The 15,857-nt window shown below is 34.8% G+C and overlaps 1 protein-coding gene across 1 annotated transcript in view; it reads left to right on the plus strand.

Moving 5' to 3' along the window:
* Msrb3 (methionine sulfoxide reductase B3) overlaps positions 1–15,857 on the plus strand; it is a 116,742-nt gene that overhangs the window by 23,894 nt on the left and 76,991 nt on the right. The gene's annotated exons all lie outside the window — the stretch shown is intronic.

Below are 15,857 nucleotides of genomic sequence, written 5' to 3' on the forward strand. Positions count from 1 at the left end.
TAGAGCACTAGCCTTGAGCTGAAGAGCTGAGGGACAGCACCCAGGCCTAGAGTTTAGGCCCCATGACCGGACCCCCCCCCAAAAAAAGAATATATACTTGTAGTTTGTAAAACTCACTTTATATCTCTCCATAAATGTTGTCTTTTAATACACTAGCAAGTATAGATTTTTCAAAAACAATGGGAAATAGTCCCTTAATATTTTTAAGAGTTTAAACTTTCCTTAAATTGAACAGACCTTATTGCACATTAATATTTGTTGAGAATCTGCTCTAAATTCTTATGTATTTATTGTTCATGCTAAAAAGACCCTTCAAATTGTCACCCATTTCCTCTCAGAAAACACATGTCCTTTTTATCTTAACACTTTTAGCTGGTATTGTAATGCTTGATGGAACACTAAAGATAGTTGCTGAGCCATGTTAAATTTGTTAACATCCCAAATGGTAAAAATTGGTCACATCCCTTTTGCTTTTTTAAGATTCTCCATCTCTTTCCCTATTATGTAATTCACTAAAGTACTGGATCTAAGGAAAACTCACTGTTTTAAATAAGAAACAGAGCCATTGTAAATGAAGGATTTAACCTACTTGAGATTTTGAATTACAAATCCTTAAAAAGGACTCTTATCCAAACAGATATGGGTGGTAATCAGATTTCATATTTGATATGACATTGCCTCTGTTTCTTTTAGCATTCTCATAAAGATAGCTTTTTTTTTTCTAAAAATTTTAAGGAATGTGATTTAATGTTCTTATCCTACCTGCTCTCGTTTTAACTGAGTGCTTTTCTCTTCATGGTTTCTTATCTAATTTTTGAGGGGCAGTGGGAACCCTTTGCTTCTTCTCCTTCCCACTGAAGATGGGTTTGTTCATTGGACTGGTGCAGCCATTTCCATCTGGAGAATGTGTCCCCTGAGTGATCACAAGTCAGGTGCAATAGGGCATGAACAGCTTTGATAGGTTGTTTTCCCCCCACACCCTACAACGGTAGGGGTGGAACTGAGGACTAGACAAGGATTACCACTTCATGAAAGGTGTCACATTTTCCCCTTATCCCAAATATTGATTTATTTTCCATGGGTACCATTTCCAGTTCATTGGAGTGATTGCTCAGAAGAACATTACTTCAGAAGAGACCAACAAAAGCATAGCAAACAGTGTTGGCAAAACTATTAAAGTAGTATTTCATTTTGCAAGGTTCCTGGCACAGCTCAGTCCACCTCCTTGTCTATCGGTTTGTCTGTTTCTATATCTGTTGTCTTTTTATCTGCCTACTTGAATGGGCTGCCATAAGAACATGTTTCAATATGCTTCTTTAAATAGGAAAAAAACCGAGAAAGGTGAAAAAATTTAGGCAGAATTCTAACTTGATTGGTTTATCAGTGAGGACTGGATTTACTAATTACTTCATAATGATGTATTTCTTCACTCATTAATGACTCAAATATGTAGCTTTAAGGCTTTGATCTATCATCTATCTATCTATTTATCTATCTATTAGTATGTATGTGGAATATATAAAACTAGAGAAATTTATCTTTTGCAGTTATTTAAATGCCTGGTATGATGTTTTAGTTGTTGATTTAAAATATATGAGGAAGAATATATCAGTCTGCACCCAATCAGAATATAGAGCCCACATAATTATTCATGTAGGAAAGTTTAATATAAAGAATTATGAACTGTAGCAGAGGATTTTAGTGGTGAGGGATTGGCTAGTGAGAAGTGAAGAGAAATTCTAGAGAATACAGGAATAGCAAACATGACCATTAGGGCTGAGACAGAGTGTCTGAGAGAGAGCTTCCTCCCTTTCCTTTCTCTGTGATAGAGAGGGCATGTTCATAGTTACTAAAGGGCAGACAACTCATAACAATACCATGATGTGGCAGCTTGCTGGAAATCTGCCTGTAATCTACCCCTTAGGGAGTTAGGAAAAACCTAGGGCAGGAATTGTCTCAGAGGAGGCAGTCCACTACAAAGCCACCCAAGGAGGGGCTACCAGAGCAGATACCGGCCTATAGGATCCTATGGATCCTCTGTGTACTGAAAAGAGCACCAGGCACTGGAGAAGATGCTCCTGCTATAGCCACTGGGCTCTTGGGAAGCTGTGTGTGCAGCTTCCCAGGGAAGCTTCCCAGGAAAAGTTTTTTGCACAGGAGCTGGGTTCTAGAGAAGCTGTGCATGTGGAACAAGTTGGGTAGAGGAGAAGCTATGTACACAGCCAGAGCTTGGCACTGGAGAAGACACCCAGAGCTGCAGACATCTGGGAATGGAGAAGCTGTTGTACTACAGAATTCCAGTTCTAGAAAAGCTGTCTGGGCTAAGGAAGCTTGTAGAGCAGATATGTTCAAACCAAAAAAGAAGAGGTCTTTACCTCCTGAGGTCTCTTACTTGGGCCCTCGACTGCAAAGCTTAATGGCATGCTCACTGACAAAGAAAAAAAATTGAAGGTCCCAACTCCATTTTCTCAGAGCAAGCAAATTACATGGATTTAGAGACAGGAGGAAACAAATTGATATCTGGTACAAAGTATGTCATATCTATATATGCACATATATATTTTAAGATGCTTTTTAGAGATTCATAACCCAAAGTTTAGTGAATTAGTGGTATCAGAAAACCTCTACAAAACTGGTTTTAAGCTTGAGATATGAAGTATGGAACCAGTTGGAATGTGTGTAGTGTTTTTTGTTTTTTGTATGGAAGGGAGCAACAAGAGAATTAAGCACAATAGACTAGAAGATCATTATGAGAAATAATAAGAGGAAAAAGAAAGAAAGAAGAAATGAAGTACTGAATTTGAAAACATTTAATCATATCAGTATGGAGCACTTGTTCCCTCAGCTTTCATTTCTGTTATCTAATTACAGTATATGTGTACACAATCCTCTTCTTTTATGTGAGTGACTTCTTTACAATAAAGGCTATTCAATTATTCTCATTTCATTTTCAAACATATATTCTAAATACATTCCCTATTTGAACAATATACTACTTTCTTACTGCTTACCAAGTACAAAAACCTCATTCATAGGCTTCTTATAAACCAAATGTGTAATTTATTCCATGGTTCATATTTTCTCCACATTCACAAATTTTACCAACCTAGTTTATTTCTTATATAGTACTTCTGACTTTCAGTTAGTAAATTAACTGACAGAAGCAAGAGTGTTCTCACCTCTGGTTATTTGAACTTTCACAATTTCATAAAGTGAATTTATTACACATCAGATAAACCAGAGAAGACATTGGTAAAATAATTTAATTCAGAAAATATTTTGACCACTCATATTATGCTTTGGCTGATACTTTGCCAGGTGTTATTGAACAACAAATAGAATATGTTTGCTAAACATTTTTTTTCGAAAGGCACTTAAGGTTTTATTGGCATAGTATGAAATGCATAACAAACAGGTTTAAAGATGGCAAAATATTATTAGTATTATCAATTGTTTCAGTTTGAAAATATATTCTTAAATATATTTTCAGTTTGAAAATATATAACTGCATTAAGTTGGCCAAGGATTCACAGAAAAGATGAAACTACATTTTATTATGTAGAGAAAGCAGTTTAGTTTTTTTCCAAGTAGAAGAACCTGGTAGAGAAAGTTGCATATGACAAGAGGAATTACAGATAAGATCAAAAGTGGATTTTCCAAGGAAATAAGGAAGGTGGGGAGATGGTTTATGTTGGGAGTAGTGGAAGATATGGCTGGAACCTCATAGGGGATCAATTAGTGAAGTCCTTGAATATCAGAGAAGACATTTAAGTTCCTACTTGAAATCCTTTAAGCCCCAGCATCTTTTCTTTCTTTCTTTCTGGTCCTCTTTCTATCTGGTCCTCCCAGGGTGAACTTTGTTGTTCCTCATCTCTCTATGGCATGTCATATGTATTTCCAATCATTACAATTTCTACTTTGTTCTTGTCTGCCCTATGGTAAGTGATGCCCTAATAATACTTACACTGCTCTTCCTAACTTTATCATAATTTGATTTTTTTATTGCTTATATGCATGTCTAAACTTTGTTGGTTGGTATCTGGAAAAATTTTAAATATAGGAATAGCATGGTGAAAATGGGAAATAAGTCATCAGTGTACAAGATGCATTTCTGGGTGTGAAAAGAAAAGGTTATGGAGTTGTAGCGGCCTTAATTGGAAAGTTTTTCTCTTGTTAGCTGATAAACCTCAGTGTTACCAACATGAAAACAGCTCCTGACAATTTTGTTTGGAACTTGGAAGAATAACATAGAACATGTAATATTTTACATACATTTACTTAATAGGCCTTGCACTAACTCATTTTATGCAATTTTATTAATGATAAATGCAATCTTACTAAAATAATATCTAATGCTTATATGGTACTTAATGTATACCAGGTACTAAGTGCTTTATATAAACTCATTTAATCTTTATAACAACACTTATGGGACAACTGAGAAATGATAATAGCCCATGACAATCACACAGTGAATATATAAATGTATTTAGAAGAGTAATGCTCAAATTTTTTATAAAGAAGAAAGTTAAAAAATTATAAAAGAATATTTTAGTATTTTATATTGTTTATTCTGGTTATTTTGCTCAACATCATTGGAACAAATTGAACATGCAGATATTGCAATTCTTTGAAAAAAAATCTGTCACAGCACTTAAGTAGAAAATTGAAGGTGATCTTAATCTATGAAGGCTTGAATTAAAAGTAACTAGATCCATCATGGCAGGTCATCAAGAAAGACTCAATTTCAGGCTGGTTGTTATCCTCAGGGAGGTATCTGGAATCCTGATAGACAGTGTGTAGGAGGCCATTGAGCCATTCAATTTCTGTGAGGTGGGGTTGGATTTATGGACAGGATTCTAGTAATTGATGTAATTTATTTTTATTTTATTTTCTTCTCAATATAATTTATTTTTACATACTGAGTTCCTGTCATATTTTTCCTCAGGTCACTATATTCCAAATATTTTCCACTTAAAAAGTGTTATTTGTACATTTCCAAGAAGGCTCATGGCCAGTTGACATGTGCAATCCTAAATGTCTGGAAATTTCTCTGTGTTTCCCCTATCTCAAACAGTCAAAATAGAGAGAGGCTAAAAGCAATTAGAATTATTGGATACCAGCCCTTACATGCAGCCTCAGATTCATTATCTGTAAAGTGGCGAAAATAAAAACAAACGTGTAAAAACCAATGACAGAAAAATTCCTAATATATACCAGGTACTCAGCAAATGTTCAGTGTAAGAGGCTTGACCATGTTTTGGGAATATGTACTATAACAACACCCTGAAAAATCTTATAATGTGAGAAAGTATAGGCTTTATTAGAGTCTGTTAGCAGTAGATATTAGTGTGATGAGTCACTACTCCAGCTGTGTTGTTACATTTCAATGGAACTTTGCAGCAAAACTATTCACACATGCTATATTTCACATGAACCTCCTGTGCAATTTTATTCTAGGCTACCAGAAAATTTAAGCCATTTTTTTTTAGCTCTTTAAGAACATAAGCTCTTTCACTGAGGAAATTCCATTCCAATGCCACACACAATTTACTTAACTGTGCCATTCCATGTATGCTATTTCATTCACCACTAAAGGAGACTTTTAACATTGAACTTTTCGCCCTTGGATGCAATTTTCTGTCTGTGTGGCAGGAGAGGATAGAAGAATAGAGTGAGAAAATGAAGATTTCCATTCTTCCCCTCCACTCAGATCCTACCTCCTCAATTCTTTTAACACTGACCATTATTTACTAATACTCCTTGTCAGTCACTGTGGAATTCTAGGGACAACAGCATGAGCTTCAAGAGTTCTTTTAATAGAATTCTAGCTGGAAATTGCCCATAATTCTAGTGAAGTGTTAACCTTTAACAAAGTGTACTTTAACTTCAAATTTTAAAACATTTGAATTGCCTGTCATCACATTCTAAATCCTTTCAAGCTTTCTAGTGTAATGAACTGCTCCAAAATGAATTAGATTCTGAGTCATGGCTTACTGAAACATTGGCTATATTGGAATAATTCACATATTATTTTGAAGAGAATGTAAAATTGACTTCTCCCATCCCATTGACTTTGTTTTTGTTTTGATTTTGTTTTTTCCAGATAATATAATTTATGAGAGACACTTGTTTTGAAGGAGTTGCCTTCCATCTTTGTCTTACCTGAAAGCTCAGGATAAGAATATAGATGGCTTGGAAGTAAAGGACTTTCTTGAGCAATTGGCCAAGATATGGAGGAAAAAAAACCCTCCTCTAGTACTTGATCTATTAAAACAAGAGTATGGTCAAGTGGTAGGGAAAAAATACCCACAAAAGAATAATAAAACAAACTTGGATGAATCTCACCTTCTCCCTCCAGTCATTTACCAATTCTAGTCATGAGAAGAGTAGTAAAGATTACAAACATTGTAGACAGAGACCTACTTCTGGGAAGAAGAGATACTAGTAGACCAGGGTATCTCAGGCTCAACACATCTGACATTTGGTGAGGGATATATCTCCAGACTACCCTCAAACTAGATGCCCAGAGCATCCTGTCTTCTACTCTTCAGTCATGACCAATTTTTTTCTCTAGACATTGTCAATTACCTCCTGGGTATGCAAAGTCGTATCTAGTTGAGAACAACTGATCTAGACAGTCAACAGAAAAATCAATCCTTGATTTATAATATCTGCTGGGTTTTGTAGTCATATCCTTGAATGTGGAGTTAGGAAGAGGCGTGGAGTAAACATCACAAAATAGTATTTCTACGTCAGGTGCTGGTGGCTCACATCTGTAATTCTAGCTACTCAGGAGGCTGAGATCTGAGGATCTTGGTTTGAAGCCAGCCCAGGAAGAAAAATATGTGAGATTCTTATCTTCAATAAACTAATCCCTAAAAGCCAGAAGTGGAACTGTGGTAGAAGATTGGGTTTTTTTTTGAATTACTTTTAGAGCATTAGTCTTGAGCAAAAGAAAACACACAAACACAAATAGTGTTTCTAAAATAGTATGTGTAAGCTATAAGTTATATTTATTTAAGTAAAAAGGAGTACGTTTGGGGTTATTGCCTTTTAATATAATTTACTAAACATTAATTTCTAGAATTTATTTTTAGTAATTGTTATTTTAGCAGCTATATCTGAAGGAAATGTTTTAATTAATATTAAATGTTAAGTTTTTTCAAGCTTAAGCACCCACACTTGTCTCCACTGTTGTGGACTGCATCCTAGCCTCAAGACTACAGAATCCCAGATTAGATTAGCTAATTTGCCTCCTTTCTCCCTCTCAGCTGCTTATCAGAGCATAATATGAATTCTCTCTGGAAGATGATTACATCATCAAGATTACAATTTTTTTTATAACAGTGCCGGGTATTTATACAAAATTAGCAGTCATAGAAAAGGAAAAGATAAAAGGAAATAAATTGACAAAAGCAAAATGTCCAGTGAGAGGGCCCAGATGTCCAGAGAGATATTTAAGTTAAAAAACAGACATTAACTGTGATTAATATTTATCTATGAAAATAGAAAAGAGAGTTTCACCAGATAGCTGTAATTTGTTGTAAAAAAATTCAGTTTTAGAGCTGCAATGCAATAACTAAAAGTATAAACACACAAGATGAATGTAACAGCTTGCTGGAAAAGGAGGTAAGATTCTTACTAGAAAAAGAGGTCAGTATAAAATAACCAGACTGAAGATAAGAAAGCTCAGAAAAGATAATGCTAGAAATAGGTTACACCATTTCAAGTGTAACTCATGTTAAAATGAGAACTATAGAAGGGAAGGAGAAGATGGCATGGAAGAAGCAGTAATCGAAGATATAAAATATTTTCCAAGATTTTCTCAAACCAAGGGGAAAAAACCCCACCACAGATTTGAAATGTGCTACAACTCTGAAACAGGATAATACAATGAAAACCACATCTAGGCATATCATAGCAAAGCTGCTGAAAACCAGAGGCATGGATAAAATCCTAAAAGCAGCCATAAATATTTCCTTGAAAAAAATTAAAATTAACTAATACATTTAAAGGGTTAATCTTCCAAAAGACTGGTAAACTTGACCATTTTTATTGTCAAGTCTAATCAAGAGAGGAAGGAAGGAAGGAAGGGATAAAGGTTGGAAAGAGTGTAGGAAGAAAAGAACATTATTTTCAAAATACTAAGAATGAGGGCAAGATAAAAACTGAAGATCCACACACAAAACACTGTTTTTGCTCCAACAAATTAAAGATCTCAGTGAAATGGTAATTTGGTAAAAATGAAGTACAAGATATGACTCAAGAAGAATGATAGGACCCAGAGTAGTAACCCTGAAAGAAACAGATCAAAAATGTTTGTGCTATTAAAAACTGTGAAACGACAGGATATAGATGAAAGCTTATCTGCTTCTTTGATAGATGTAAATAGTCCTGAAACAAAGTTCTGGGAAAAAGATTTTAACCAAAGAAAAAAAACACAGAACAATCTGATTTATGAAAATCGATGTAAAGTTCTTAAATAATATCAGTGAAAGGAATAGAGGAATATGTTGAATGAATAACCTATCATGACAAGGTATGGTTTATTTCAAGAACATAGAAATGATTCAATATTGTGACATCTTAGGAAAAATAGGATCATATGTGTTAGAAGAGATTTTATAAAAATGCGCAATTTGTTCTTTAATAAAAGCTTTATAGTATTTTCCCCTGTTCTCTTACTATTTAACATGTCAACAGAACACTGTATGGATGTAATAGGAATCAATGTATGGATATAGTAGGAAAATCCAAACAAAAAATTCTTGTTTTCTTTAGTCATACATTCAGTGCAACACATGACACAATGTTTTGTAACTGAATGTGTGTGAGGTTTTCCCCCACATACCAAGAAACCAGCAGACTAGCTGATTGTACTCCAATTCACTTCTGACACTATATACTTGGAAACAGCATCAGAATTCACAGGTTGATGGCTCAATCCTACAAGACTGCTCCTTGCCCTGAGATATCAGTAGCAAGCTTTGGGTTTTTACCTGTGTTCCTGACTTGGGGTCACCCCTTCTCCCCAACTAAGGTTCAATTAGGAGAACTCACAGAAATGTATTAACAGATACTCTAAAAGGAGCAATACATATGATCAGCAAGCATAAGAAGTTACCTTTCACCTGTTACTAACAAGAAACTATCAAACTAGTAAAGATTTCTAATAGTGTCAAATCTGTTTTCGACATGGGTATGGGAAATGAGTACTTTCAAATACTGCTAGGATAAATTGGTAATGCCTTACAAGACAGTCATTTATTGTTATGTCAAATCCTTAGAATTCTTCATGCCATTGATCTTGCAATCATAGTTCTTGAAATTTATGCTAAAATGCTTTTTTTTTTTTGGTCCAGTCATGGGCCTGAACTCTGGCCCTGGACACTGTCCCTCAGCTCTTCAGCTCAAGGCTAGCACTCTACCACTTGAGCCACAGCGCCACTTCCGGCTTTTTTCTTTTTGCTTATGTGGGGCTAAGGAATCGAACTTAGGGCCTCAGGCATGCAAGGCAAGCACTCTACCACTGAGCCACCTTCCCAGCCCTAAAATGCTTTTTATATAAAAGATATAGCTATGAAAGTATAAAGTAATTCTTTATGACAGCAAAATATAATTAAACATTCACATAAGGATCTAGACAAATGAAGTATGATGAAAATATATATACCTGATATTTTTAATACTATGAAAAAGAATACTTAGCTCAAATAGTTTAAATAGTTCAAAATAAATTTGTTAGTTTCAAAAATATTATTAACATCATCCTATGTTAATAAAATATACATATTTACAAATATATACATGGAAGGAAGTTCAGAAAGTTATGTGTCAAATGGTAGTAGTTATTGGTGGATAGTAGAATCATAAGTCATAATTTTTTTAAACTATACTTTTTACTTTTTCTAAAATAAGCCTGCCTTATATATCACCCTTATTTCTGGAGGGATAAATAGGAGACACATTTTTTGATGATACTGGAAATTGAACCTAGGGCCTCATATTTGCTAAGCAAGCACTCTACCACTTGAGTTATGCCCCCTGCTCTTTTGTTTTTATTTTGTTTTGGAGATAGGGTCTTGCTAACTTTCCATAAGTTAGCCTTGAACTTCTAATTCTCTTGTCTTCAACTCCTGAATAGCTAGTATTATAGACATATGCCACTGTACCAAATATTACTTTAATATATTACAAATTTTAAGTAATCATAAGAAGTTACCTTAAAACATTTTTCTACACTCAATTTTATCTCTTTTTTTCACAACAATATTTTAAAAGAATGAAATGGAATGTAATTCCAAGTTTATTTTAGGTACCCAAATTCATTTTCTACTGCCTTCTAACTTGTTTCTTTATTTTTCTCTCTAATTGGTTATAGTGATGATATCTGCTAGGGTTTAGATATGGTTTCAGTATTTCCCCCAAGGATTCTTGGGTAAGCTTATACTCAGTGTGACAATGTTGGGAGGTGGTGGAACCTTTAAGAGGTGATACTTAGTGATTGGGTTATTGAGGTCTTTTCCTTAGAAGGGATTAATAACTACTTATGGGACCCTAGATAGTTTTCCTGAGAGTGGACTGTTATAGAAAGCACAAGATTGGTCCTTCCCTGGGCTCTGGCTTCCTATCTTGCCATGTCATCTGTCTCACACTTACTTTGCCAAAGTGCCATCTACCATGTTGTGAAACCATCAAAGAAGCCCTTAAGTAGAACCAAATCTGATACCATGTCTGAGATCTGCAGAACTATGAGGCAACTAACTGCCTTTCTTGACAAATTACCCAGCCTTGGATATTTTATTATAGTAATAGAAAACTGACTAATCCAATATCCTAGAAAAGTGGCCAATGTGAACTAAACTGCCAAACATTCTGTTTACTTACCTTCTTTTAGTGTCCAGTTACTTTCAAATTTATCTCCCTCTTCATTACCATGTCCCTATAGTATTCCTATTGTCTTCCTACTATTTTCATATGGCCCTAATCCAAGAAGCCTGGAAATAATTGATGAAGAATGAAACACAAAGATCAGAAGACTTGTATTTATTTCCAAACAGACATATCATATGAACTGTTTATCATGCTTCAATTGGGGAACATTAAAGCAACATTGATTGGGGCTTACCTTGTACAGATATAATGCTAAATAAATAAAAATTTCTCTTTTATTCTTCATAACATAAGTTAAAATCAAAACTCATAAATGGTATATAATTGACTCCAGGTAATACCAGCAGTTAAAGGTGGAAGTAGGAGCAAAGTTGAGGAAGTAGGAGTTCAAGACCTCCTTAGCTCCTGTGTTGTAATGTTTCCTAGCCCTGTGGTTGATCAGTTGTTTTACTAACTCACCATCTGGTAGTGATCACACTGTAGTGTTAATTGGTGTTAATTTTCTGATGATAGACAAGTGACTCTACTTGGATTTTAAAGTGGAGAAAGCTATGATTAAGGTGTAAAAAAATGAGGTTAAAGTCACAACTTAACCACTTTACTCTGTATTCCTTTGAACAAGCTTCTTAACCTCTTGGAGCCTTAATATCCTAATTTGTAAGACAAGGATAATACTTATATCACAAGACCTTTTGAGAAGATTAAGTAAATAAAATGGAAATGTTTTGTGATTAAACAAAAAAAAAAAACTACCAGTGTGAAACATTGATAGTAAAACTGTGTAAGTATTTGTTTTAAATAGCAGCTGGCAAAAGTTAGTTCATCAGTAAAAGGGAGGAAATGTTGCTTGTTTAGAATAGAGACCTCAGTTAGTTGGGTTAAGTCCTGCTTCATAATTCTGGGAAGCTTTCTGCTTGTTGAGTTGTTCGTGGTTATTACAGATTAGTATTGATAATTGGTAGTAATTTGCTGCAGGGAATAGGAAGGGAAAGACTGTTGATTTTGCTGGAGTTAAAGAAAAATCTACCAGACTTCCAGGAAATGGTAGATAGTTGACAGTCCTAATGTCTCAGAAACTGATTGGCATATATTCCAGAGCACTGTATGGTTCCATGAGACCCTAACTTCAAAAGATTAATAGTTAACAAGGTACCAGTGGCTTACGCTTCTAATCCTAACTACTCAGGAGGCTGAGATCTGAGAACTGGTTTGAAGACAGCTCAGGTTGGAAAGTCTGTGAGACTCTTATCTCCATTTAACCACCAAAAAGCTGAAGTATAGCTCTGGCTCAAGTTGTAGAGTACATGCCTTGAACATAAAAGCTCAGGGACAGTGCATAGACCTGAATCAAATTCCAGGACAACCCTTCTCCCTGCCCCACCACCCACCCACCCACCTACACACACACACACACACACACACACACACACACACACACACACACATGGTTAATAGACATAAAGAGCTATGATGGTTAGGAGACTCAGAATGATGTCACTTTGAAGAGATATGTCTTTGAAGAGATGAGAACTGAAAGGGCTAGCATGATGGATGGAGCACCATTCATGTTGGGTTAAGGCATACCTATGTGACCTCAGCTTAACTAACTTTTTTAAACCCCTCTTTCCAAATGTCATATTTTGAGATACATATTTGAGATCACTCATCATAATGAACTTGGAGGAGACAATTCAATTTTTTTTTTGTCAGTCACGGGGGCTGAATTTTGGGCCTGGGTGCTGTCCCTCAGCTCTTTAACGCAAGGCTAGTGCCCTACCACTTGAGCCACAGTGCCACTTGCAGCTTTTTTCTGCTTATGTGGTGCTGAGGAATTGAACCCAGGGCCTCATTCATGCAAGGCAAAGTGCTCTACCACTGAGCCAACTTCCCAGCCCTGACAATTTAATTTATACATGAAAATATACTGTTCTCTTAAATTCTGTTTCTTAGAAGCTTGAACTCCTCTACAGAGGAAGAGACTTCACTCTGGAAGCCTTATTCTCTCTAGGGATGCACAAAAAATCCAAAATAACATTCAGTTACTTTAAAGGAAACAATTATGCTAGCAGGAAGCGATACTGGAACTCAGAGAAGGAAGATGCCACATGGTCTATGAAGAATGTAGAAATGGGGAGCCAAAGTGACCATCAGTTTATTTTTAGCATGGTCTAATATGTAGTTTAATAGCATAATCTAATATGTAGAGTTGAATTTTACAGGCTCAAATATGTATCACCTCACAATTGACTTTTTCTTCTGATCTCATCTCTCCATTTCCTTTTTCTTCATTGTTTGGAAAGATAAAAGAAAACCAAACATAAGTAGTTTACTTCTTTATTTGTGTAATGTACCATTGATTTACCTACATTCTTTTCCATATTGTGTAAAGAGACCATTTTTATTTTCTGTTAATCTTCCCTCTTAAACATTTTCATTTTCTTCAGCTGTTTTTTTTAATTACTATTCCCTTTTTTCTGTATTATTTAGAATTTCACCCCATGTAAGATTTCAACCAAAGTAATAATTCTTTTCATAATACAGTGTTGATTATTTAGCTAAAATAATTTTAAATGTAATTGCAACTATAGATTAATTTTTATTTAATAACATTGATTGGACAAAATCTACCTTTTAACTTCTAGTATGTACCAGGACCTGATGTATATACTTATAATATCTTACTTAACCTATATAAGTTTTAGAAAGTAAATGTAGTCTTTAGAGTGAATTAACTTTTCTGAAGTAACTTAGGGGTAGAAAGTAGAAGAGCTAGGATGTAGTGCTGGTGTGTCTTTCACTGGCTGCCTTTTCCATGTAGACAGCTGGGACAAAGAATGCCCTATTTGTTTACCACAAGTATCTCTAGTGTCTAACACAGAGCTGATTCTTAAGGGCTCAATAAATATTTGTTGAAAAATGAATGAGGCATCCAGATTCTAAATATATTTTATATAACTTTTGCTCTTTTTAAAAAGTCATTTCTGTCTCAGTTTATTCTTCAAGATACTAATGTTTTGTAATGAATTTAGACTTTTCTTTTGAACATGATTTATTTCTTTTTAATATTGGCAGCATTTAAGGCTTTGGCATGCTTTAGTTTAGTAATATTTCTTAACCAAGCAACCATAAATCTGATTTTTCACATGAAAGTGAAAATATGCATAAAACAGTATTTTGTTAAACCACATGATTCATCATACTAGTTGTAATTGTATCATGTTTTCAAAGTGGCTTGGCTGAATTCTTGCTGTTCTTTTTCTTGTGACTTTATTGATTTATAAATTTCTGGATTTTTCTGATGTCTTTGGTTTCTAAAAAATTATGCATTAAATGAGTGCCTTTCATTCATGTATTTTTCTCAGTTTTTTTTATTATGGTAGCTAGCATGTATTTCTATTTTTAAATTAATTATGATTTTATTTTGTCTATACTTGTATATTTGTACCATTGTTATGTTCAAAATATAACATAGGGCTGGTGCCATTGGCTTATGCCTATATTCCTAGCTACTCAGCAGACTGACATCTGAGGATCTTGGGTTAGGACTAGCCTAGGCAGAAAATCCCTGGAATTTATCTCAAAGTAACCAGTAAAAAGCTGGTATCTTAAATGGTATAGCACCAGCTGAGAATCAAAGTTGAATGAGAGTGTGAGGCCTTGAGTTTAAGCCTTAGCACTAGCATTAAAACATAGATAGAAGGCCAGGTGCTGGTGGCTCATACCTCTAATCCTAACTACTCAGGAAGCAGAGTTCTGAGGATCACAATTTAAAACCAGGGCAGGCAAGAAATGTTCATGAGATTCTTTTTTAAAAATATTTTAAAATTTTTTTGAAATTCTTTATTGTGATTGATTATATAATTTCCCAAATTTCACAGTATTGTGGGATAGTGAAGCTTAAAGTCACAAACATATTCTAACTTTTATAGGACAAATTGTCTATCATGGTCTATAACATTTATGAGTTCTATGAGCTTTGCAATACAGTTATTTCTTCCATGTTGGGTGATATGTGTTTCCTTTGTTTTGCATAGCATCAGCTGTTCCCTCTTTCCCACTTGTTCCCTCCCTCCCATCGCTGCCATTGAGTTGCTTAGTTCATTTTCATCAATGTCCAGTGCAGCTGATGGGTCCTGCTGTTGTATGCTTTTCCCTGATTCCCTCTAGTTCTGTGTTGTCCTCCTGGTTTCCCTCCAGTGTGCACATATATACCATATATGTGATCAGCAGCATGGGGTTATTTAGTAGTGATTCGATATCACCTTACATTTTGGATTTAACATCCACTTATCAAGGAGACCATGTGCCATTTGTTTCTTTGCTCTTGGCTTACCTCACTCAACATGATTTCTTCTAACTCCATCCATTTCCCTGCAAATGCCATTATTTTGTCCTTTCTAATGGCTGCATAATATTCCATTGTGTATAGATACCACAATTTTTGGAACCATTTAATGGTAATTTTGAAGGCAGGAGAGAGAGAGAGAATAAAAAGACTTTTTTTTCAAATGAACCTCTCAACTTTTCATGAAGAATGGCCTGTAAAAGAAATACCATCAGCAGACTTCAATTTATACCAGACATCTTACTGCTCAGTGCTTATCCTTGAACCATTCACTGACAAAAAAGAAAGGAAAAAAAATAAGAAAGGAAAAAGGAACACATTGCCATGATGATTGATAGCAAGATTGTGATCCCTGATGTGAACATACTTTAGCCCCTTTTAAATACTGCAGTTTTGTTATTGAAGAAAAGAGAGACTGGTTATTAGGCTAAGACAACTAATACTATCTGCTACTATATTTGAACTTTTTTTCATTATGATTAACCAGATAGTACAATATTTGCATGGATGAAAATGTACAGTGAAACGAATTAATATGTCATTATGTGTGCTAGTTATAAAAATAAAACACCAAGGTACAGTAAACTAAAAAGTAACCATATAAACAAATGTAGAA

The sequence above is a fragment of the Dipodomys ordii genome, unplaced genomic scaffold (assembly GCF_000151885.1).
Source record: "Dipodomys ordii isolate 6190 unplaced genomic scaffold, Dord_2.0 Scaffold3, whole genome shotgun sequence".
NCBI classification, from domain to species: Eukaryota; Metazoa; Chordata; class Mammalia; order Rodentia; family Heteromyidae; genus Dipodomys; species Dipodomys ordii.